Source organism: Peromyscus maniculatus, chromosome 8 (assembly GCF_049852395.1).
Source record: "Peromyscus maniculatus bairdii isolate BWxNUB_F1_BW_parent chromosome 8, HU_Pman_BW_mat_3.1, whole genome shotgun sequence".
In the NCBI taxonomy this organism is placed as follows: domain Eukaryota; kingdom Metazoa; phylum Chordata; class Mammalia; order Rodentia; family Cricetidae; genus Peromyscus; species Peromyscus maniculatus.
Genome location: NC_134859.1, coordinates 75,768,946 through 75,793,018, shown reverse-complemented (window position 1 = coordinate 75,793,018; position 24,073 = coordinate 75,768,946). Strand labels below are relative to the sequence as shown.

The window sequence follows — 24,073 nt, the reverse complement described above, 5'->3', positions numbered from 1 at the left end:
TCTGTTGGGTGGTGCTAGGTTGGGGACAATCATGACAGGAGGTCACAGCCCTTTTTAGTCAGTGGCTCACGTTAGAGGCTCAGGCCATTTGCTTCAAACTTAATGCTTGCAAGAGGCCGGGTCCTGGCGCAGGCCCACAGAACCAGAAATTCTGGGACTTTGAAAGCCAGCGGTGGTGGCGCACGCCTTTAATCCCAGCACTTGGGAGGCAGGGCCATGTGGATCTCTGTGAGTTCGAGGCCAGCCTGGTCTACAGAGTGAGTTCCAGGACAGGCACCAAAAACTACACAGAGAAACGCTGTCTTGAAAAACAAAACAAAACAACAACAACAACAACAACAACAACAACAAAAACAGAAAGAAAGAATAGGACTGAAGCCTACATTTTATTTTTCAGTACTGGGGCACGAACACAGGCTTCACACATGTTCTACTACTAGGCTACATCACCAGTCCTTTCCACATTTTCATTTTGAGACAGTTGTCCAAGCCAACCTTGAACTCACTCACAGGCCCTGAGCTTGTGACCCTGCCCTTCCCTTTTGTTTATTTATTATTTTTCCTCTGAGTTTGAGTTTCAAACTCCCTATGTAGGATGACCTTGAACTTCTAACCCTCCCACAACTACCTCCCAACTGCCAGGGCTGGAGTTACAGGTGTGACCACTATACCCAATTTAGGTGGTGCTGGAGAGCAAACCTAGGGCCTCACACAGGCAAGGCACGTTCTCTACCAACAGAGCCACATCCTGGGCCTCAGTTTCTTCTGAAGCAGGTGTGTTTCCCACCGGGGTTGAGACAAATGGAATCCTTGGTTACTAGGGTGACTTGGCTTGGGGTTCGAGTTAAGTGTTGTGTAATCTGGGTGCTGGTCTGCTGCCTGCCGTGTGTTCGGCGTTATGCCTTAGGTCAAATGTACCTGGAGGACAGTTATCAAAGGTTGTTGCACAGTTAAGTTTCTAGACCCACAACACCCAGCTTCCTGTTTCATTTCTACCACACCGGACAGAGTAGAGTTTGTAATGGTCCTATTCTCCTGTATATTTTCAGATGAATGAAAGAGGTCATTTAAACAGTAACAAGTCTGCCTTAAAAAGTAGAGACAATAAAAGAGGATATGTTTTTGAAGTTTTTGAAGAATTTTGAAGTTTTTGAATCTGCACAGGGCAGATTGCTGCTATTGTGATCTCTAGCCACTAGATGGCGCCACAGCACAAGGTAATGTAGGTGTCCCCTCCCTTGGCCTCATCACTATCTGAGAACAGAGGTTCTCCAAGCATGGTCTCATTATTAAACTTATTAGGGATGCAAATTTCCAGCTAGTACCCCAGACCTACTGAATGAGAACTGTGTAGCAAGCACTCTGTCCAGATGATTTAGATGCAGACCTAAATTTGAGAGCTGCTATCCTAGAATAGAATCAACCTTGGGGTAGCTTGGGAAGTATGGCCATGGGAAGCCAAGAATGCTTGCTGGGGAGGGGTGAGGCGTGGGGTGGGGGTGGGGGGAGGGGGAGGAAAGGCAGGTGGAGGATGGAAGAAGGTCATTGATGCAGGTATAATTAATGCCAAGGAGCTGTCCAAAACAGGAAGCTGATGGGGACTGACTGAGGAGCAAGGCTATTTTTCTTCCAAATGGGGTAAATTCAAGTGGGGTCGGAGGTGGGGGGGGTAGTGGAGAGAAAGGAGGGCTCTCCAAAGGGACCCCCCTCCTTTAGGGAGACAGATCGTGAGCTAGGAACTGGAACACAGACTGTCTGAGTTCTGCCGGGACCCCCAGGGCAGTCTATGTCCTCACTGTGGCTGTTCATCTCAGCCTGTTCTGAAATTGCACCAGCCTACTACTGTGTTAATGGATTGAAATCTTGCAACCCTCCCAAGACGGCCCAGGAAAATGGATGCTCAGAAATCAAAAAGAAGCTTGAGATAGGGGTGGGAAAATCACTAGCGAATTAAAACCTTATTTTTGTCTTTTCGATCCCATCTGTACCCTCAGGGAAGGCCAGTGCAGAATGAATTCATATCTATCTTTTTTTTTCTTTGACACTGATAAAAATTCCTTTTGCAGGTCGCTACTGAGGCTTCAAAGGGTAGCATATCATGCAAATAATTTTTTTTTCAGCTATGATGTATACAGTTTTTTAGCTTGATTTATTTTTGATGTCAGAAACAAAATGGAAGTTAGCTCCTTAAAAATGAGCGTGGCTGGCTGAATAAATAAATAATATGCTCTTGGCCAGAACCTGCCAGTGCCTCCTTAATTGCCCATTGATTCTCTAATTCTCTGCACTTTACCATCCACGAAATTAAGAGGCCACAGAGCATGGAGATGTCTTTTGCCACACAAATGAAAGAAGCCGGGCTTTTCGAAGGTATAGCCCTTCCTGGGAGCCTTGACCTGGCATTAAAAGGCATGAGTCGCTCAAGGATGAAAGCCTGCTTGTCTTCCATGGATGCTTCTTGAGCTCGTGGGCCGTCACCCTGACTTTCCAGCCATGAATATGTGTGTTGTGCCCAGACGCAAAGAATGTGAACTCTGGTCTGACACCGATGGCAACAGGGACCCAGCTGTCCCTCCTGTGGGTCCCTGGAGGTTGGGTGGCCTGGCATGGCCTCCCTCCAGCAAATGCTGGCACTCAGATCTTTCAGACTAGCCTGATAGACCCAACCACAGGCCCCGGGGAGCCGCCTCCTCTCTGCTAAGGGAGACTCTCCAGGAAGTTCCCTTCTGTCCCATTTCTGGAACGGACGCTGTGACCAACCAGTCTCCCCTCCCTCAGAAGCCCCTTGACACCAGCTGTCCAGCCTCCTCAGCTTCCGGACTCCACTTCTCTCTTTCCTTCAATTCTGAGTCCCTGCAAGCTACAGAAACCTGTTCTCTCATCTCAGGCTGTCCCCGAGGACCCTTCTCCACAATGCTCTCTTCTTTAAGATTCTGCCCTGAGGCTCCTTCTCCGGGCTTGGCTCCGAATTTGACTTGGAGCCCGGATTGTAAGCCTTGTAAGCCGGCACACGGGGTGGGGGCAAGAATAGGACCCACCAATTGCTTCTCTGTAGAAGTCCCTTAAGTGGGTCCTCGTCATCTGCTCCCATGGGCCCTAGGGTGGGGGCACTCCTCCGTTCTCTGGGTTCATAGGGCTCATCATTTCTTCCATCCTTGGAGACACAATGCCAGTTGCCTCTGCCTGCCCCCTACCCTGGAGTCTCCATGCATGTCTGCTTGGCTGTTGTTAGTGTTCCCATTAGAACACCTACGCTGGGCTGGGGGCCCAGGCAAGGATGCCCAGGCAGGAGCAGGGACCTTACCCTTTGCCTTTGGACCCCTCAGCTGCCCCTGCTCTCTTCCCCGTTCCCCTTTCTATCAGCATCTTCCTTGAATTAGAATTCTCACTCTTCCACTTATCAAGTCAGCAATCGTGCCTGCCTGTCTCCGCCACTGTCAACATCCCAGGTCCCTCGTCTCCAGCAACCAGCGCTCCGGGCCGCCTCTCTCTCTCTGGCAATTACCATTCCTTCCCTGGCCCACGTCGTCGGAAGTCTTTGTTCGTCTCCCTGAACATTCCAGTTAATTTCTACTGACTGTTTATTCAGCCTTTGTACTGGCTGGCTTGCTACTTACTCAAGAAACGGGGCCCTCAGAGGCAAAGCATGGGGATGTGGGGGGCTCAGAGCAACAGTTTAGGACAGGAAGTGAGACACTTCAGAGGAGGACAGGACTAGGCAGGAATCCTCAGGGTCCTGGGGACCAGGACTGGGACCATGAGCATAGGGAGGGGCGGGGAGAGGAATGGAGAGCAAGAGAGAGGAGGGGAGAGGATGGGGGGAGGGTAGAGCAGGGGAGGGGACAGGAGAGCTGGCCTCAGCTCTCAGGCCCCACTTCTTGTGTCTAGGGTCAAGTGTGCATGTAAATATAGAGACAGGTGCACCCCCCACTTACTTAGAGACCTGCTGTGTGGGAGGCAGAAAACAAAACAAACCAAACAAAAGGAGCATTAGCCGCCCTGGCTTGCCCTCCTTGTTAGCCTCTTGTTCCACCAAGCACGCTGGAGAGTTTAGGAACCCGTCATGGGCCAGCAAAACGTCATGCTCTGGGGGTACAGAAGAAGGGGAGGGGCACCGAGGAGGGAGGGGTCAGGGAGGGGAGCCGGAAAAGAGAAGGCTGGGATGGGTGGTGGATGAGGAGAGGTCTCTGGACCAAGGACCACTCAAAGGTCCTTGCATCGGCCGGCTGGGAGACACTGCAGTGTGGCCCCTAACTCCAGACTGTGCTCCCAGGAACAGCTTCAGCTCCAGGCCTTTGTAGCTTCTTTTATTTTTGAGAGACATTATTGCTTAATTCCCCAGGCTGTTCTCAAACAGGAACTCTCCTGCTTCAGCCTCCTGAGGTTTATAGGTGCTTTCAACTGGCCTGGCCGCAGCCCCTGTCTCTCTGTCTCTCTACAGATGATATAGATATAGGTAATAGATGATATAGAGATAGATGATATAGGTGACATAGATATAAATATAGGTAATAGATGATATAGATATAGATACGATCCTACTATGTAGGCGTGGCTAGGCTAGAACTTGCTCTGTAGATCAGAATGGCGATGAGCTCCTCCTCCTCCTCCTCCTGGTTCCTGGATACTTGAATTACCAGAGTGTGCTATCATGCCTGACTACATTCATGAAAGTGCAGTGGAATGTGTTTGTAGCCTTGGCTGACCCTGAACTTTTAATCTTTCTGCCTCAGACTCTGGAGCACTGAGACTACAGGTATGTGCCACTAAATGCCCTGGGTTCCATTCCCAGCACAAAAAAAAGTGATGGATGATGTATTAGTTGGGGTTTCTATTGCTGTGATGAAACACCATGACCAAAAGCAACTTGGGGAGGAAAGGGTTTATTTGGCTTACACTTCCATATCATTGTTCATCACTGGAGGATGAACATCAGGACAGGAACTCAATCAGGGCAGGAACCTGGAGGCAGGAGCTGGTGCAGAGGCTATGGAGGAGTGCTGCTTACTGGCTTGCTCTATGTGACTTGCTCAACCTTTTCTTCCTTCCTTCCTTCCTTCCTTCCTTCCTTCCTTCCTTCCTTCCTTCCTTCCTTCCTTCCTTCCTCCCTCCCTCCCTCCCTCCCTCCCTCCCTCCCTCTTTCTTTCTTTCTTTCTTTCTTTCTTTCTTTCTTTCTTTCTTTCTTTCTTTCTTTCTTCCTTTCTCTTTCTTTCTTTCTGGTTTGAGAAGGGTTCCTCTGTGTAGCCCTGGCTGTCCTGGAACTCACTCTGTAAACCAGGCTGGCTTTGAATTCACAGAGATCTGCCTGCCTCTGCTTCCTGAGTGGTGGGTTTAAAGGTTTGCACCACTACTGCCCAGCTTCAACTTGCTTTCCTATAGAACCCAGGACCATTAGTCCAGGAATGGCACCATCCACATGGACTAGGCCCTCCCAAATCAACCATTAATTAAGAAAATGCCCTACAGGCTTGCCTACAGCCTGATCTGATGGAGGCGTTTTTCTCAGTTGAGGTTCCTCCACTCAAGTGACTTTAGCTTGTGTCAAGTTGACATAAAACTATTTAGCACAGTGAATAACCTTTTTTAAAAAAACTGTGATAGGGTTTCTCTCTGCAGCCTTGGCTGGCCTGGACTGACTAGAGATCCACCTGTCTCTGACTCCAGAATGCTGGGATTAAAGGCTTTTGCCAACATGCCCAGTGAATATTTTTATAATGGGTTTCTTCTTCCTTTCTTCAAACAAATCTTTCCAAACTCTATTATGAAGAATATACAAAATAAATATTTTATTTGTATAAGTTTCCACGCTTGGGTTAAGGGTGTACTTAGTGGTAGAGCACTTGCCTGACATGCATGAAGTTTGACCTCAGCCCATCACAAATAAAAGTTAAAAACATACAAGCGAATTTGTATGTTGATGTGTATAGGAATTTACCTGTTAAATGAAGGTTATTGAGACAGATGAGAACACAGATTGGATTAACTTCGATGTGATGTCGGGACTGACCCTGGGAACAGTAGGCCCTCAGTGGAAAAGCTGTGAAGGCTGAAGAAACAATGGAATGAGTCCCTCTTGACAACCGCCCCGGGGGCCCTCGGTCCTGAGGGCTGAGCTGTGTTCTGAGGGCCGAGCTGTGTCCTGAGGGCCGAGCTGTGTCACTTCCTTTATGTTCAGTGGCAGAGTTCCGAGGAAACAGTGCTGGGGAAACTCACTTAGAAGCTGCCATTTTCCCGCAAATAGAAATGACTACAGAGAAAAGCTTTCTCTCCAAGCCTTTATGGCATCCATGAATAGATTTCACAAATGGACAAATAAAGATCCAAGGCCCTGGCTCCGGATGGCGGGGAGCCCCTTCTATCCACCAATTACGGCTACCCTTTGCTTTGACTCCCCAATACTGAGAGAAATCTTGCCTCTCACCATCAAGCCATTGAAAATGGCATCGGATTTGGAGGGCTCCTTGCATTGTGGTCTCAGGCCCCCTGAGTTCCTAGAAGAACGGAGGGGTGTAGACGCCATGTTAGTGCAGTGCAAGTCTACAGGTCACCATTTGTTAAGGACATGGGGACGTGGCTTTATGTTGCTGTTGTTAGCAGTTTTACAATAATTCTAAAAGATGACTTGTGTTTTTGTTTTTGCCTTTGTTTTGAGACAGTCTTACATAGCCCAGGCTGGCCATAAACTCACTCCATTCTCCTGTTCGGTCTTCTGAGTGCTGAGATTACATGTGTCCATCACCCTGCCTCTAAGCTAGATCCCTTGCCCCTCTTTAATTTTATAATTAAAAAATGATTGCTGGGTGGTGGTGGCGCACACCTTTAATCCCAACACTCAGGAGGCAGAGCCAGGCAGATCTCTGTGAGTTCGAGGCCAGCCTGGTCTATAGAGCGAGATCCAGGACAGGCACCATGATGGTGTTACATAAGTGTGTGGTCAGCTAACCTGATGACTTTTAGGTCTGTAGATGCACACCCCGCCCACATGCCATGCTTCCTTCTTAGCTCCTGACCTTCCCGTCCATGTTTGGCAATGACTGGACCCAGGTTGTTACCTGTTGTGGCTTAAATGTGAAATGTCCCCAGAGGTCCATGTGTTTGAACACAGGGACCCCAGCTGGTGGTGATATTTGGGAAGGTTATAGTATCACCAGGTAGTAGTGGTGTACACCTTTAATCCCAGCACTCAGGAGGCAGAGGTAGGCAGATCTCTGTGAGTTCGAGGCCAGCCTGGTCTACAGAGCAAGTTCCTAGACAGCCAGGGCTACACAGAGAAACCCTGTCTCGAAAAAACAAAGAACAAAAAAAAAGTGGAGTCTCACTAGAGGAAGTGGGTCACTGGGGGCGGGCCTTCAAGTTCTATAGTTCAGCCCCATTTCCTGCTCTCTCTCTGCTTCCTGACTGCGTAAGATGTGACCAGCTGCCTTGGGCTCCTGCTGTCTGCCTCCCAGCCATGATGGCCTGGATGTCCCCTCCTTCCATGAGCTGTTTCTTGTCAGGCATTTGGTCACAGAAATGAAAAAAGTATCTAAGAGGCTACCTCACGATCTTAGGTAAGTCACTTCTGTACACACGGGTGCTGTTCCAGGTGTCTACAGATGTCAACCCTGGGTGGCAGAGCTGTGCCCACAAATGCCCTTATGTTCTGATTCTTTTTATCATCTCAATCAATCTTCCCTCAGATTTGGGGGAGTTCTCCATTTCCTTATCCAATACATGGGTATTGGACAGGACCATGTCGCAGGCATTGATTAGGCACCTGGAATCTGTCGGTGAATAATAGTAACAACCCACTCCTTTTTTTTTTTTTTTTTTTGAGACAGGGTTTCTCTGTGTAATAGCCCTGGCTGTCCTGGAACTCCCTCTGTAGACCAGGCTGGCCTTCAACTCACAGAGATCCGCCTGCCTCTGCCTCGGCTGGGATTAAAGGCGTGCGTCACCAGTTGGAGATGTTGAAACACAGAGGGGCCGAGGCCTTCCCAGGTCTGCACTGTGAACAAAACGGAGAGCCATCCTTACCACCTTGCCGAGACCAGCATTGGAGAACGGCTCCTCCCACACCTGCCTCTGCCCTTGTCCTTGCTCCACAGACACCCAAGCTCCCTCTGTCAAGTTTTTAACTTAAACTTGCAACCGAAAAAAACAAAAAGACTAGATTGGGAGAGCGAGGGAAACGGATGGCTGGGGAAGGGCTTGCTATGTAAGTGCGAGGACCTGGCTCTGGACCCCCAGAAAGCATGTAAAATGCTGGGCATGGTCACACCTGCAACCCCCGTGGACCTGAGGGATCCCTGCTGGCCAGCCAGTCCAGTTCCAGATTAACTGTGAGTCCCTGTCCCTGAAAACAAGGTGCATGTCCAGGTATGGTGATGCAGCCCTTTAGTCCCAGCACTTAAGAGGCAGAGGCAGGTAGGGCTCTATGAGTTCCAGTCCAGCCTGGTTTACATAGTGCATTCCATGCCAGCCAAGGCTACATACTGAGACCACTCCCAATACAACAACAATAATAAAAATATGGGGAGCAGTGGAGGAAGGCACCAGATGTCCACTGCTGGCCTCCATATACATGTACACACGTGTTTGTGCTTTTGTGCTTACACACACACACACACACACACACACACACACACACACGAACCAGTTTGTATACCAGGAGCAGCAGATTCTTAAGGCGTGGCTGCTGTCAGACCCCGAGTTCCTTCCATCCCTAAACTTGCGTTTTTTTGGAGTCTGGAGCTCAGAGTGTTCTGTTCTTGGATCACTTTGCAATAGATTCCCTACTTCAGAGCATGTGACTGCAACCTAGCTCTTAATAAATCAGCTGGGAGCCCGCGCCTGGGAAAGAGCCTCTGCCGTACATCATTTTTGTTTTCCTCTTGGGGAGAACAGCCATGCTACAGCAATAACCCACCACGTATATGTCTCAGAGCCCTATTTATATAGCCATATGGATAAACATATATAAATAGGACTCTGGGATAATGGATTAAGGAGTCTGCTCATCCATTGAAGACTTATGAGGCTTTCAGGACCAAATGGCGGCCTGATTCAGTAAGAAAAATGGGTCTCCAGTAGAACGTAGCCAAGAATCCGATGAGCCTGTAACCTGGAAGAGAGCCCATGGATGGAGAAGGGCAAAGGGGCTGTAGCAGGGCTGGGCTGGGCAGGGCCGCACAAAGCCGTGAACCCTGAGCTATCTCTTCTCAGCTCAGCTGTTTTACTGCGTGACCTTGGGGAAGTCACTTGCCTTCTTTGAGTTCTTTATGTGTAAGTGAAAACCTGGACTCACTGGCTACAAAGCCCGCCTCGGGCTGTCGTGTTTAAATGACCCTGAGGTCTGTGGTCATCTTCCTTGGGTGGGAGAGATTAGGAGAGCTCAGTTAATTGACGTTTTTCTGTAGTTCTCGACTGACCACTGGTATGATTCGTGGATCTCCAACCTTCTGGAAGCTTCCAGAGAAGGGGTCTGCATCCACTATGAGCCAAGTTCCTGGGGTGGGCTAAATAACAATAACAATAGCCAGTACTGTTACTTTGGGAGGTCTGAGTGACTGGGGCATGATGCTCGTCACTTGGATCTGCAGGCAGCGTTTCCTGTACTGGCCAAGAGCCAGGCAGAGTTTGGCCCCCAAGTCTGTACCCAACATCATGGACTTCTGGTTTGTAAGGGCACACACTGGGGCTCCCAAAGGTGAACTCAAGCGAGAACTCACACATGAGCAACCAGGCTGCTCCTGGACGTTCCCCAGTCCGTCCATGTTTTTGGGAATGGTTACAAAGAAAATGCACTCCTGGTGTTGTGGGATTTATTTCAGGTTTTCTAAGACAGCCTTTTTTTTTTTTCTTGCAAAAGTCTATTTACTGGAGAGCCTTATAGGACCCAAGATAACCAGGCATCGGCCATGCTTCAGTGAACCCCAAATCAAAGATGGACTAGATAACTTGTAGCTGATGTATTACCTTGGAGCATTTCGGGCCCTCTCTGGTGGCTGAGGCCAGGCTTTTGTGAGTTGATGAGGACACATTTCTCCTGGGGTGTAGGGATGCAGCTGGTGTCAGACCCAGGGCTGCAGAGAAAGCAAACGGATCGTGGGGCGCTCATCTCAGGGCCTCCTGCTGGGACTGACTGTGGAGACTGTTACAGTTTGCTACCTCCAGGACCCACCCCCATCGCGTGGTCAGGCTGTGACCCACACCAAGTACCTGCCGTGGGCCAGCGCCAGAGCTGAGGGTTGATTATGCTCTCCAAACACCTTCTGGATGGTCCTGCTATTACCTCCTCAAGACTGGTTGGAAACTGAGGCATGGAGATCAAGCAATTGGTTTCCATGCCTGCTCTCATAGGAAACTGAGCTTTGCACCTGGCTCAAGCTGACTCTGGATGTGTGGCTGTTAACATCACTCTCTCGCCTCCAGGATTAGCTGTCACATTTATAGGAAGCCCGAATGCAAGAACTGTTGTTTACATTTTTTTCTTTTGAAAATTGGAGTATATGTACGTGCACACGTGGGTGTGCTTGCACACTTGTGAGTGTGCACGTGCTGAGACCAGAGGTCAACACTAGGTGTCGTCCTTATTTGCTCTCCACCTCATATAAAAAATGTTTATTTATTGTTGGATGTCTCTGTGTGTGCATGCGTATTCCTGCCAGAGTGCATATATCGAGGTCAAAGGGCAACTTTGTGGAGCGGTTTCTTTTCTCCCACCTTTAAGGGGAAAAGCTTACCTGCAGAACTTGGCCATCCCCGTTTATCTCTCATAGAACCTGGTATTCCCTGAATCAGCCAGACTACTAGCCAGTGAGCCTTAGGGACTCAGCCTCCTGTCTCTGCCTCCCTAGTGCTGAAATTATCGAAGGGTTGCCCCACCCAGCTTATTATCTGAATGCTGCGGATCTAAACTCAGGTCTTACCCTTGCATGGCAAGCATGTTACTGACTGAGCCATCTCTCCACAGTCCTTGTTTAATAATGACTAAGGTTTTCATAGAGATTTATTTTATTTTTGTGTAAGTATGCATGGCTCTCTGTGTGTATATGTGCAAGTGAGTGCAGTGCTCATGGAGGCCAGAAGAGGGTGTCAGATCCCCCAGAACTGGAGCTACAGATGGTTTGAGCTGCCTCATGTGAATGCTGGGATCAGAACTTGGGCCCTCTGAAAGAGTAATATGCTCTCTTAACTGTTGTACCATCTCTCCAGCCCTTGGGTGATGCATTTTAAAAATATGTACCCCTGTAATCACTATCTAACTCAGGCTATTTCTGACGCTCACACTGTCTTCTCATGTCCCTTCTGACTACCCATACACCCATAACAACATTGTGGCTGCTAGTGTTACTGCTCGGTTTTGCCTGATCAAGTTTCATATGAATGGGGTAATACAGTGTGCATTCTTTTGTGTCTGGCTTGACTTCTGATACGTGGCATCTGCGAGACTATTCATGGTTTTGCATAGAGTGATCGTCTTTCTATGCTCCGGAGACATGGAGCATGCATTTAAACTTGGAGGAGGATGGATGCTACCTTCTTTTTTTCAAGATTTGTTTTATTTTTCATTATATGTATGCATGTGGCTGTGTGCATGTGTGTTCAGGTTCCTTCAGAGGCACTGGATCTCCAGGGGCTGGAGTCGCAGGCACTTGTGGGCCATCCGGTGTGAGTGCTTCAGACCTTGGGTCCTCTGGAAGAGCAATATGTGCTCTTAACTCTCCAGCGCTGTCACCTTTTCAGTCCATGAAGGCAGCATTTTAGAGACAAGTCAAGTTTCTATTTTACTTTTTAAGGTGTTAGAGTTTGGCGAGGATGTCTATGGGGGCTGGGTCATGTCCTGGTACTCACCAGGATCACCCCTGGTTACAAAACAAACAAACAACAACAACAACAAATCCATGTGAGTCCCCCTGGTCTCAGGGACTACAAAACCCTTTCCTCGCCAGCCTCACTCACCCAAGCAATTTAACTAGTTTGTAATGAAGTCTCGAAGAGAGAGCCTGAGTCAGGAAAGAATGAGGCAGAGGGAGACAGGAGGGAGCGGGTGGCCACCTGTGACAGTGATACCCTGTGCACCTTGGGAAAGATGTGTGGCCATCCACCCTTCGGGCCTCTTTGCTCTGTTCAGTGGGCACTCAGGGCTGCTCCCTGTCCTTGTTTATCATTCCAACAGCCTCTGGATTTTGCTGGTGTTAAACACCTCTCTGTACCAGGCGTCTAGTTAATACTCATTCTCTCTCATCTTCTCAACCCTGCATTTGTAAGGGGAAAATGCAGAGCAGAAGAGGTCACCCACACAGACCACACAGTTCGGAAGTGCATCTCCTACAGCATGACACTCCAAACTGATTCCAGAGGGCATGCTCAGGAGCCACGTGGCTTTCTGATAAGGGAAGTCTCTATCATTGGCTGTTTGCATATGTGTCTTGTACGGGTATGTGTGCATATACAAGTGTGTGCATGTGAACACTGCTTCTGGACACAGGCCTCGCTTCCATTAAAAACTAAACATAGTAGGTGTCTTAGAGTTTACTATTGCTATGAAGAGACACCATGACCAGAGCAACTCTTATAAAGAAAACATTTAATTGATTTTTTTTTTGTGGATTTAATGGTGGTTCGCTTACAGTTTCAGAGCTTGGTTCAGTCGTTATCATCATGATGGGGAGCATGGCAGTGTGTTGTGCAGGCAGACGTGGTGCTGGAGCTGAGAGTGCTACATCTTGCAGGCAACAGGAAGTCAACTGACTGTCACACTGAGGGAAGCTTGAGCAAGAGACCTCAAAGCCCGCCCCCACAGTGACACACTTCCTCTAACAAGGCCACGCCTCCTAACAGTGCCACTCCCTTTGGGGGCCATTTTCTTTCACACCACCACAATGGTATTTAGTGAATGGAATCACAATGTTCTTTATCAGTGACCTGACTTTGTTTTTGAGTCAGATCTTGATATGTACCCCAGGCTAGCCTAGAACTCACAGCCATCCTCCTACCTTAACCCCACTTCACTCCCCTTCGCCCCCTCTAATCCCAGGACATGAGAGATGAAGGCAGGAGGATCTGGAGTTCAAGGACAGCCTCAGCTACCTGGTGAGTTCAAAGCCAGGGATGCATAAGACCTGTCACAAACAAACAAGCAAACAAAAGACCTAACGTGAGACATGGGGTAAAGCCATTGGAACATGTGACCATATCTTTTGTCCACTTTTTTTTTTGAAACAGGGCCTCACAATTTAGAGCAGGCCAGCCTTGAACTCAGAGATCCGCCTGCCTCTGCCTCCTGAGTGCTGGGATTAAAGGTGGTCACCACCATGCCTGGCTGTTTGTTTTTTTTTTTTTAATTAATTGTATGTATTTTATGTATGTGCCATGACTCCATATGAGAGGACAGCTTGAGGGCTTGGTTCTCTCCTTCCACTATGTGGATCTTGGAGATCCAACTTGGGTTGTAAGGCACGGTGGCGAGTGCCTCGACCCACCGAGCTGTCTCGCCAGGCCACAGGAAGATTTGAAGGTTCTCACACAGCGTCCTTGCTCTCATGGTGTTCTCATATACATATATCATGGTACTCTGTTCTCACACAGCGTCCTCGCTCTCATGGTGTTCCCATGCCCATGTATCATGGTACTCTGTTCTCACACAGCGTCCTCCCTCTCACGGTGTTCTCATACCCATGTATCATGGTACTCTGTTCTCACACAGCGTCCTCACTCTCACGGTGTTCCCATGCCCATGTATCATGGTACTCTGTTCTCATTTGTTTCCCTCTCCCACTGCATTCTTGTTTTGTTTTTTTGAGACAGGGTGCCATGTAGCTCAGGACAGACTTGGACCTGCTCTGTAGCTGAGGCTAGCCCTAACCTCCTGATCCTTGTGCCTCCACCTCTAAGTCTTTGTGGTTGGTGTTTGCAGTAGCTGAACTGCCTCTGCCTCCCGTTCTCAGGCGGCCACTCTCCAGGATATCTTACAAGAAGCTCAGTGTCTTTTGTTGGTTGGCAGGGACCCTGGAGTGGGCAAAGTCCCCAACTCTGGCTCTTTGCTTCTTTCAGGTTGGCATAGGAGGTGTCCACAAGCCCACAGGACTCAGGATTTGTGTGTGAGGGGTCGTTGTTCTCTTCTTATCCCCCAACTCCTCTCTGCACTTCCTCATCTCGGCACCTACAGTGCTCAGTGTTTCCCGACTGCCTGTTGGTTTCAGCATCTGTGAGGTGAGTGATGGGCAGTGACGTTTTCCATCCAGACCCATTGTTCCTCATCACCCTGGGCCTATTCTCAGGCCTCAGACAGAATCTGTCCGCGACTCAGAGGGGCAGTGATGAGGAATAGGACCCTATGACAATAGTGGGAGAGAGAGGACAGGAAAGAATGTGAAGGGTTCAGGATGACAGACAGGGTCGAGGTGTGTGTTGGGGGAAGGTGGGGAGCTCAGGCGGACAGATAGCTTCCTGGTGCACTGTTGCATTAAAATACCCCATTTCATAGAGCTATAAACTGAGTCTCAGCTTGCTTCCAGTTACACAGCTTGTGAGTGGTGGATCTGGGATGGGAACCAAAGATTGACTGCAGCTGTGACCCTGGCGGTTTCCACATTCCAGTGCATATTAGGACCACCTGGAATATTGTTAAAAACCAATTCTCGCACCCACGAGTTCTGACTCTGTCTGCGAGGATGAAGTCAAGGATTTATATTCATCTCTCATGCTTTCCCATGATGCTGATGCTGTTGCTAGGATGAGCATGCCTTGGGAACCATGCTAATCACGGTTCATGCTAGTTTGATGGTTCTCAGCCTGGGATGCACAGTGGAAGCAGTCGAGCACTTAAAAATCCCTTAGAGAAGTTGGGGAGAAAGCTCATTGGGTGAAATGCGTGCAGCATTAGCATGACGTCCTGAGTTCTGTCCCCATCACCCACCTAAAAAGCCAGGCCTGGTAGCACACACCTGTCATCTCAGCAATGAGAAGACAGACAGGAGAATCCCCCGGGGTTGCTGGCCACCCAGCTAAACTGGCAAGCTCCAGGTTCAGTGAGAGACCCTGGATATATAATAATAATAATAATAATAATAATAACAACAATAATAATAATAATGTAGAGAAGTGACTGAGGCACTTGACATCAACCTCTGTTGTGTGCACCTATGTGCACACACACACACACACACACACACACACACACACACACACACACACGCCATGCCAGCTGGCCCTCTCCGAAGGTCTGCCTAGATTGGTTTGCAATAGCCCAGGTACAGGCGTTTTTCTTACAAGCCCCCAAATGTATTAATGTGCAGCCTGGGTGAGAACCACTGCCCCTATCCTTGCCAATGTGGGGGTGAGGCCAGCGGCAGCTTCCTGAAGGAAAACAAAGGACCCCTATCCCTAATGTTCAGCCACATAATGACTTCTGCTTTCAAGTTCAAAATCCTGAGCATTAGGAGCCATTCTGCTCAGTCCCGGCTGGATGCTAATTGCGTTCCCTTTGGGGCTGGATGCTTGCTCTGTATTGCTTTCCCAGTGACCCGATGGTGAACTGATTGGAGCCAACTGGGTAGGTGGGAAAAGGCAAGCTGGAAACCCTTTGAGAAGCTGATGACAGGTCTGCCTTGCGAGGAGGCATTTTTCTTACAAATACTAATAGTGGTGATTTCACCCAAGTTCGTAGCGGCATGTTTTACGACCAAGGTCCTCACATAATTATGCAATGGAAATGTGTTTGAAATTGCCTAAATGGTCGTAGGTGGGTAGGATTTGCTCAGGCATTCGTGGTACTTTCCAGAAGTTCACGTTCAGTTGGATTACCTTGCAAATGTGCTTTTTGATGTTTGCTGTCCCAGGTTCATGGCTGAGGAGGAGGCGCTCTGCAGAACTTAAAAGCTTTTTAGAAAAACCGGCATGAATTATTTCTAAGGAGGATGAAATCTTTTTCCAGTCCCACCCCCAACTCCAGTTGCTGGGGATGGAACCCAGAGCCTTGTCCAGGCTAGGCATGCACTCTACCAGCCAGGGAGCCACACCCCTCCCCTAGGATGATGAAATCTATAACTAGTCTTTCTGTCTGTGTTTGTCTCTGTCTGTCTCTCTCTGGAACCCAGGGCCTTGTCCATGATAAATTAGCATTTTTCAAGACAGAGTCTCATGTATCTCTGGTTGACTTTGAACTCACTCTGTTGATCAGGTTGGCCTCAAACTCACAGAGCTTCATCTGCCCCTGCTTCCCAAGTACTAGGATTAAAGGCGCGTGCCACCCAGTATGTTTGTTTGTTTGGTTTGGTTTTTAGAGACAGGGTTTCTCTGTGTAGCTCTGGAGTCTGTCCTGGAACTCACTGTGTAGACCAGGCTGGCCTTGCTACCCAGTGTGTAAGCCTGGCATAAATGAGCATTCTAACAGTGAGCCACACCTCTACCCTAGGCTGATGAAAAAAAACTGTGTGTGTGTGTGTGTGTGTGTGTGTGTGTGTGTGCACAAGTGTGAGCAGATGCCCATGGTAGGCCAGAGGCAACAGATCCCCTAGAGCTGGAGTTACAGCGAGCTGCCGGAGACAGGCTCTGGGAACTGAACTCAGGTCCTCTACAAGAGCAGTAGCCAGTGCTCTTAACCACTGAGCCCTCTCTCCAGCTCCGGCTGATGGAATCTTGTCTGGTGATTCATTGCTGAAGAAACAAACAGTGAGGTTTGTCACTGCTGCTTTACCATACAAGGAAAGTCGAACAAAAACCGAACGATGGAAGCCCTAACATGCCCCCAAAGAAAGCTGCATTTCTCCAGGCGCCGTTTCCACCAATCTGCCCTGGCTTCCCAGAGCAGAGGGCTCTCAAGACTTTCATGTCGACGTTCCCAATTTACAGTGCTCACCTAAATAAAATAAATATTGCATGCTCTAAATAGGTCTGTGGGCTGGTGTAGACCACATCGTGACCTTGCCTGGCCCCATTAATTTACAGAGGAGGGAAGACTCCCGGGAGGGCCGATCAATTTAAATAAAGGCTGTCTTGTTAAGGGCTGATGGGGGAAAGGCGAGAAAGGGGTGGACTGTTGTAGAAAGGCAACCCAAATGCTGTGGGAAGAGAGAAGGGCTGATTTCATCTCTCAGCTGGGTCTTGAGAGGACTAGGGAGCTGACCAGTCAGAACAGTAACGCTTCAGATCAGAGACATAAGTAAACAGCAGGAAAAATGCACCCGGCGGGAAGACCAAAACCCAGGTTTGGAAAAGATGACGTCACCGGCAGAACCCAAGACCGAGCCACTGGGAGATTTTACATTTTATTTCGTTTTTGTTTTTTGAGACAGAGTTTCTCTGTGTAGCCCTGGCTGTCCTGGACCTCGCTCTGTAGACCAGGCTGGCCTCGAACTCACAGAGATTCTCCTGCCTCTGACTCCCAAGTGCTGGGATTAAAGTCATGTACCTCCACCGCCCAGAGAGATTTTACATTTTAATTAATTGATTAGAGTATGTATGCATGCATGTATTTATATTTTTGTGTGTATGTAATAAGTGTGTGTCCATGGTAGGTACATATGTGCATGTGTGTGTTGACTGACATCAAGTATCTTCTTCAGGCACTTTGCACCTTATCTTTTGAGTCATGGTTTCTCGTTGAACTCAGGGCTCTCTGATTGACTAAGCTGCCTGGCCAGTGAGCTCTGAGGGTCTACCTGTCTCTGCCACACCCTACCCTTGTGCTAGGGTTACAGATGTACACAACCACACCCAGCTTCTATTTATGTATTTTAAATTACATATGTGTGCAACCACGTGGAGGTGTGTGCACATGGGTGCAGTTGCCTGTGGAGACCAGAAGGTGGTGTCAGATTCCCCTGGAGCTGGAATTATAGGTGGTGGTGAGCCTTGCAATTTTGGAGAGAGGGAACTGAACCTGGGTCCTCTGTAAGAGCAGTCTGTGCTCAATCCCTGAGCTACCTCTCCAATAATCCACCAGCATTATTTTTTTTTTCAGACCTGGGTGCTGGTGGTCTGAATTCCAAACTCAAGTCCTCGTGTTCCTGTGTCAGACTCTTGACTGTCTTACCTCTCTAGCCTGTGGAAATTTCGATCTAGCTGAAGCTGTAACACCCAAGATGCGTTTTCACGGCGGCAAAGGAAAGAGATGAGTTAAGTGTCTGAGCATTCGAGAGCGGGGCTAGCCAAGCCCGAGAAAAAGGTGACTGACAGGTCAGGTGACAGAGTGCAGCCCGGGCCTTCGTGTTTTTTTTTTTTTCTTTTCCCTCCTCACTCGGCGATGAGCATTCCAAGCTCTGTGGCCAGAGCTCCCGAAAAGCCCTTGCTCTGAGGAGATGGCTCGCTCCTTTGTCTCTTCACAGCTCCCAGCTTTCTGAGTGGGTGGAGCCTCCCATTTCAGTAATCGCCTTGGTCTCCCTGGGTCACGGCGGGTCCCTGGCACCGTCCCGTCTCTTAGGATTTTATAGGAAGTGCAGAAGAGGAGAGGGTCCAGGTGCCTTTCTGCTATCCGGGGGTTGGCACCAATTCTTTATTTTTCAGTTCCTGTCCCTTGAAAAGTTGAGGCAGGAGTTCAGGTTGCTGAATTCCTGAGGTGACAGGTCAGCTGGCCACCTCCATGGTTCCCCAGTGTTTGGAGACCTCACTATAATGAGTATTTCCTTGCCACCGTGAGAGTCTCCTGTGGTCGAGAGAGAGATTTCGACCCCAAATCTCTGCCTTCAGGGAACCATTTTACTTATGTGGTGCACATACACCCACGCAGGCAAAAATTCATACACATAAAATAAAAATAAACAATTTTTTCAAAAGAAAATATTGGGAGCTGAAGAGATGGTTCTGTGGCTGAGAGAACTGGTTGTTCCTGCACAGGACCCAGGTTTGATTCCCAACACTCACAAGGCAGCTCATAACTCCAGTTCCAGGGGATCTGATGCTGTCTTCTGGTCTCGATGGGTACCAGGAATACACATACACACACGCAGGCAAAACACCCAGACTCATAAAATAAAAACCAATATATCTAAGAAGTAAGCAAAGAGAAACGAGTTCTTAAAAAAATAACAAAGAAAAGAAAAAAAACGAAGTATACTGACCCAACCAAAAAATTAGCTACCTTGGGGCTGGAGAGATGGCTCAGCAGTTAAGAACACTGCCTGGTGTCTGTAGAAGCCAACAGAAGACATCAGAACCAGGCAGTGGTGGCGCATACCTTTAATCCCAGCACTCTGGAGGCAGAGGCAGGCGGATCTCTGTGAGTTTGAGGCCAGCCTGATCTACAGAGTGAGATCCAGGACAGGCACTAAAACTACATAGAGAAACCTTGTCTTGAAAAAAACAAAAAACAAACAGACAAACAAACAAAAAAGAAGACATCAGATCAGATCCCCTGGAACTGGAGTCACAGATGGCTCTGAACTACCATGTGGGTGGGAGGAATCGAAATCAGGTCCTCTGGAAGAGCATCCAGTGCTCTTAACCTCGGCCATCTCTCCAGCCCCAGGACTAACTCTGTGTCAGTTCTACAAATTTGCTGAACTGATGCGTTAACTCTGAAAGGTTTTGTTTTATATGTCTGTGATGTCTTTCTTCAAGGCTTTCTTTTGTTGTGGTGATGACGGTGATGCTAGGGATTGAATTCAAAGCCTTATGACTGCTAGGCAAGTGTTCTACCACTGACCTATATCCATAGTTTTTCTTGAGGGTTTTTCTATATATAAGATCACATCACTCACACATGCAGAGTCTTACATCACTCTTTCCCCCAACTCTGCCCTCCTCAGAACTTCTAATTGAGCGAAAATGGTGTATTAGTTTTCTATTACTGTGTAATGCCATCACCAAGTCAACATATGAAAGAAAGCGTTTACTTAGGGCTTACGGTTTCAGAGGGTCAGAGTCCATGATGGCAGCGTGAAGGCATGGTAGCAGGAACAGCTGAGAGCTCCCATCTTACTCTGCAAACAGGAGGCAGAGAGTGAGAGCATTGAGACTGTCTTTTGAAACCTTGAAGTTCCCCCAACTCCTGTGACACACCTCTTCCAATAAGGCCACACTGCCTAATCCTTCCCAAACAGTTCTACCAACTAGGAACCAAGTATTGGAATATATGAGTCTGTGGGATGTGTGTAGGTATGTGTGGGTATGTGTGGGTGTGTAGGTGTGTGTGGGTGTATGGGGGCTTGGGAGGTATGTGTGAGGGTGCAGGTGGGGGTGTTATTCTCATTCAAACCACCACAGATGGTGGATGGACCCCTTGTCTGGGTCCTGATCTCAACAAGAAGATTTTATTCCTTTGCCAGCAAGTATTAGGTAGCAAACTGATACTTTTTAAATTATTTAATCAGTGTAGTGTGTGTGTGTGTGTGTGTGTGTGTGTGTGTGTGTGTGTGTGCATGTACACAGGTGTATGATGTATGCCTGTGGGCACATGTGTCATAGCATGCACATCTGGTGGTCAGAGGACAACTGTGTGGAACTGGTCCTCTCCAGGCTTGTGTGAGGTCCCTTCACCCACTTCACCCTCCTGCCGGCACAGTGAACCATTGTTCTTAGTACGGTCTACTTGGGTCCCTTCCACTCCTGGGTTGTTTAGCGATTGTGTCCTGCAGGAGTGTGGTGTGTGTTTTTTTTTTTCCAGTTGATTTTTCCATGGGGAAAAATGGGGTTGGTGGAGCATCTTCCCCTCTGAAAATGCATGGGGTTTCTTTTCTAATACCCAGTACTTTTCTGATAACTTTAGCCAATTCTGATTTATTTATTAGACCAAGGTGTGTGTATCTGTTCTTATCACTGTGACTTAACGCTGCACTAGAGAGTCTCACGGTATAAGGCAAATAAACAAATAATAAAATAAAATAAAAATTAAAGCTCATAGTTATTGGGCAAGAAGTAAGGTAATCCTTATCCACTGATGGTTTGAAACATACATGGAATCCAAGAACAGGATTAAAAACTGCAGGAACTGGAGAGATGGCTCAGTGTTTAAGATCACAGTCTGCTCTTAGAGAGGACCCGGGTTTGGTTCTTAGGAGCCATATTAGGCAGCTCACAACTGCCTGCAATTTCAGTTCCAGGGGATCAGATGCCTCTTCTGGCCTCCAAAGGCATCTATGCATAAGTACACACACACACACACACACACACACACACACACACACTAATTTTTTTTCCAAAAGCCATATAAGTTACGGTGGTGTCACAAAAGTACAAACATACTAAGAGGAAAATTTAACCGTGTATTTATAGCATCTCTATGTTGAAATACTGAGAGAACTTACAAGTCCCTTCTCCAGTTCTGTAACACCAGAGAAGTATCCAACAATCAAGTTCAATTCTGATGCCAACTATTCAGAATTACTCAGCCCCCACAATTCAAGAGTTCAGTTCTGTAACACCAGTTCTGGAACACCCTAGATTTAGCCACTAGACACAAGTGGAGTATGCCTGATTATAAATCCAGGGGTTTCCGCAACCACTTCCTCATGCTTGGTCTTTCAGTAGTGACCCCCAGTACTTAGCAAAGCACTTGGTTTACTGTTCCCAGCTGTAAGGCACACAACTGGAAGGGACGGAAAAGATGCATTAGGCACTGTGGGTGATAAAATGTTAGTCACAATTTATCCTGGGTGACATCGGTGTCCTGCCCTAATCACCACCAGGAAGTATTACTAGATAATTAGTATGGATTGTGGTTGGTTTTTATTGTTATTTCCATAGTGACCAAAGTGAATCGCCTCCATCGTCACTGTGGTCCTGACTGGTGACACCTTCTCAGAGTGGATGTCCAGGGGTTCACACGATTGAATCGTTCCTGGAGTCACACCAGAGCTGACGACCACACAGAGATCCCCTGACCTTGACTGTCCCAACATTTACACTAGCTAAGCCAGACAATAGGCCTTCGCTTCCCCATGGCTTAGGTCTGAAATGTGAACGTCAACTCCAGAGGACGCCGTGCTTATACCGAAAGCTCCGAAGACTTCATTTGAAGAAGTCACTTCGATTAATCTTGGCATCTGGATAGAAACGAAATTTGGGACCTCAATTACCTGATTGAGTCCCACGCAGCCTCCGCCAGCAGTAATATTAATGAGGGCAGCAATCACTTCTCTCTCTCCGAGGCCCGATTGCAGCCCAATCCCCAGCAATCTGTCCTTCAAGTGCCCCGGAAGTGGCATTATTTTCTCCTCTGTTGGAGAGAGAGGTTCAGTTCTGAATCCTTAACCCTCTGTGCTCTGCTGGCTGTAGAATGTTCAGGGTGCTGCTGTTGGATGAGTCTGTCACAGTCAGAAGCAGCGAGGGTCATCTCAACCAGCACTCACCACGGCTTGGGAAATAGGCTTTTCCAAGCCCATTCATCAGCTGAAGAAACTGAGATTTCAAGAGTCTAAGTCAAGCTGGATATGATGATGCCTGTAATCTGAGCCCTTAGGAGGCCGAGGCGAGAGAACGGGAAGTCTGGGGTCAGCCTGTGGCCACTGAGGGACAGAGCTGTTTGTTTTCAAAGGTTCGCATGCTCTGGGGATAGAGATTTCTCCTTGGTTCTTGGTAAAGAAGGATAATGAAGGTGAAGTCTGATTGCAAGAATGCCTGGTAGGAGAAAGAATTTGGCAGAGGAGACAGGAAGGGGGCTTTCGGCAGGTCGCACCGTTCTGCCAGCCTCCCAGGCAGCAGTCTGTGTCCCTGGCCTCCATTTGTCTGAAGGGCCTCCGTGGTGACCCTTGTCAATCACACCCCTGGTGAAATATGGGTGGCATGCTTTTGATCCCGAGCCACCTGGCATGCATCTGGTCAGCTGCCTGGCCAGTGGGCATGCACTCACAAAGTGCGAATTCCTCAGAGGTGAATCAGCAGGATGAGCGAGTCCCAGGAGCAAATCCTCATCAACAGTGGTCAGGCGGTGAAGGCCAAGGCCACGAACCAGGACAAGATGGAGAGCCTTCTCCCAGCTCTGTTCCCATCACAAGCACCAGCTGGCAACTGCTAGCCTGTCTGAGGGTGGAGGGCAGAGTGCTGTGAAGAGGGTGAACAGGGCAGCCTGAGCTTCCCTCCCTCCTGGTTGTTTTTTTTCCATCGAAAAAAGAGCTTAGGAAGGCCTGGTGACGGTCACCTGTAATTTCAGTACACATAATTAGAGGCAGGAAGACCAAGAGCTCAAGGATACCACCCGCTATGGGCCACATGAGACATGTATTCTCTGACTATGGCCTTTGGCTCGGGGCTTGGCCTTTGTTTATTTTGCCTTTCTGTTGCTGTGGTAAACCCCGTGGCCAGAGCAATTTATGGAGAAATGGGTTTACTTCAACTTCCGTTCCCAGGTCACGGCCCATCTTTGAGGGACTTTGGCGGGAACCTGGAGACAGGAACCATGGAGGATCATTGCTTGCTAGCTTGCTCTCTGACTCACTCAGCTAGCTCTCTTATGCAGCCCAGGCTCTCCTGCCTAGAGATGGCGCTGCCCGTAGTGGGCTCAGCCCTGTTCTGTCAATCATCCACCGAGACAGTACCTACCAGACGTGGCCACAGGCTAATCTAATTGGGGCAACATTTTTTGATGTTGCTAGGTTGTATCAAGTTGACAATAAAAACCAGCTAGGGCAGCCTCGAGACTTGCTTTGGCCAATAGTATGGGAAAGTGATAAGGACTAGAAATGGGCTTGTGTGTTTGGGACTGCCTCCTTGTGTGCCCCTGCCTGTTGTTATTGAACAAGCCTTAGACTGGGCAGGATAAGCCAGGCATGGTGACATATATCCTCAACCCCAGCATTTGGTGGGGGGGGGTGGGGTGGCAGGGAGGGCCAGGAGTTCAAAGTCATCCTCAGCTACATAAGAGTAGCCTGAGCTACATAATATCTGGCCGCAAACAAACAGACAGACAGACAAATGCAGCTAGGCACGTCTCTTTAATCTTAGCATTCAGGAGGCAGAGGAAAGCAGATCCCCTATGCATTTGAGGCCAGCCTGGTTCTCACAGTAACTTTCAGCCAACACTGCATAGTGTGACCCTGTCTCAACAACAACAACAACAACAACAACAAAACAATAACAAACAAACAAACAAAAAGGTGAGCACACTGGGTTTAGTGGCGCAAAGTCCCAGCACTCGGGACGCTCACAGGACAGG

At 48.4% G+C, this 24,073-nt stretch overlaps 1 long non-coding RNA gene across 1 annotated transcript; it reads right to left on the bottom strand.

Moving 5' to 3' along the window:
* Positions 1-15,141: 15,141 nt before the first annotated feature.
* Positions 15,142-22,691, bottom strand: LOC121831415 (uncharacterized). Its single transcript, XR_006074835.2, has 3 exons — positions 21,999-22,691; positions 19,829-19,904; positions 15,142-18,970 (listed from the first exon to the last, which is right to left on the bottom strand). It is a non-coding gene; the product is annotated as an uncharacterized LOC121831415 (long non-coding RNA).
* Positions 22,692-24,073: the final 1,382 nt, after the last annotated feature.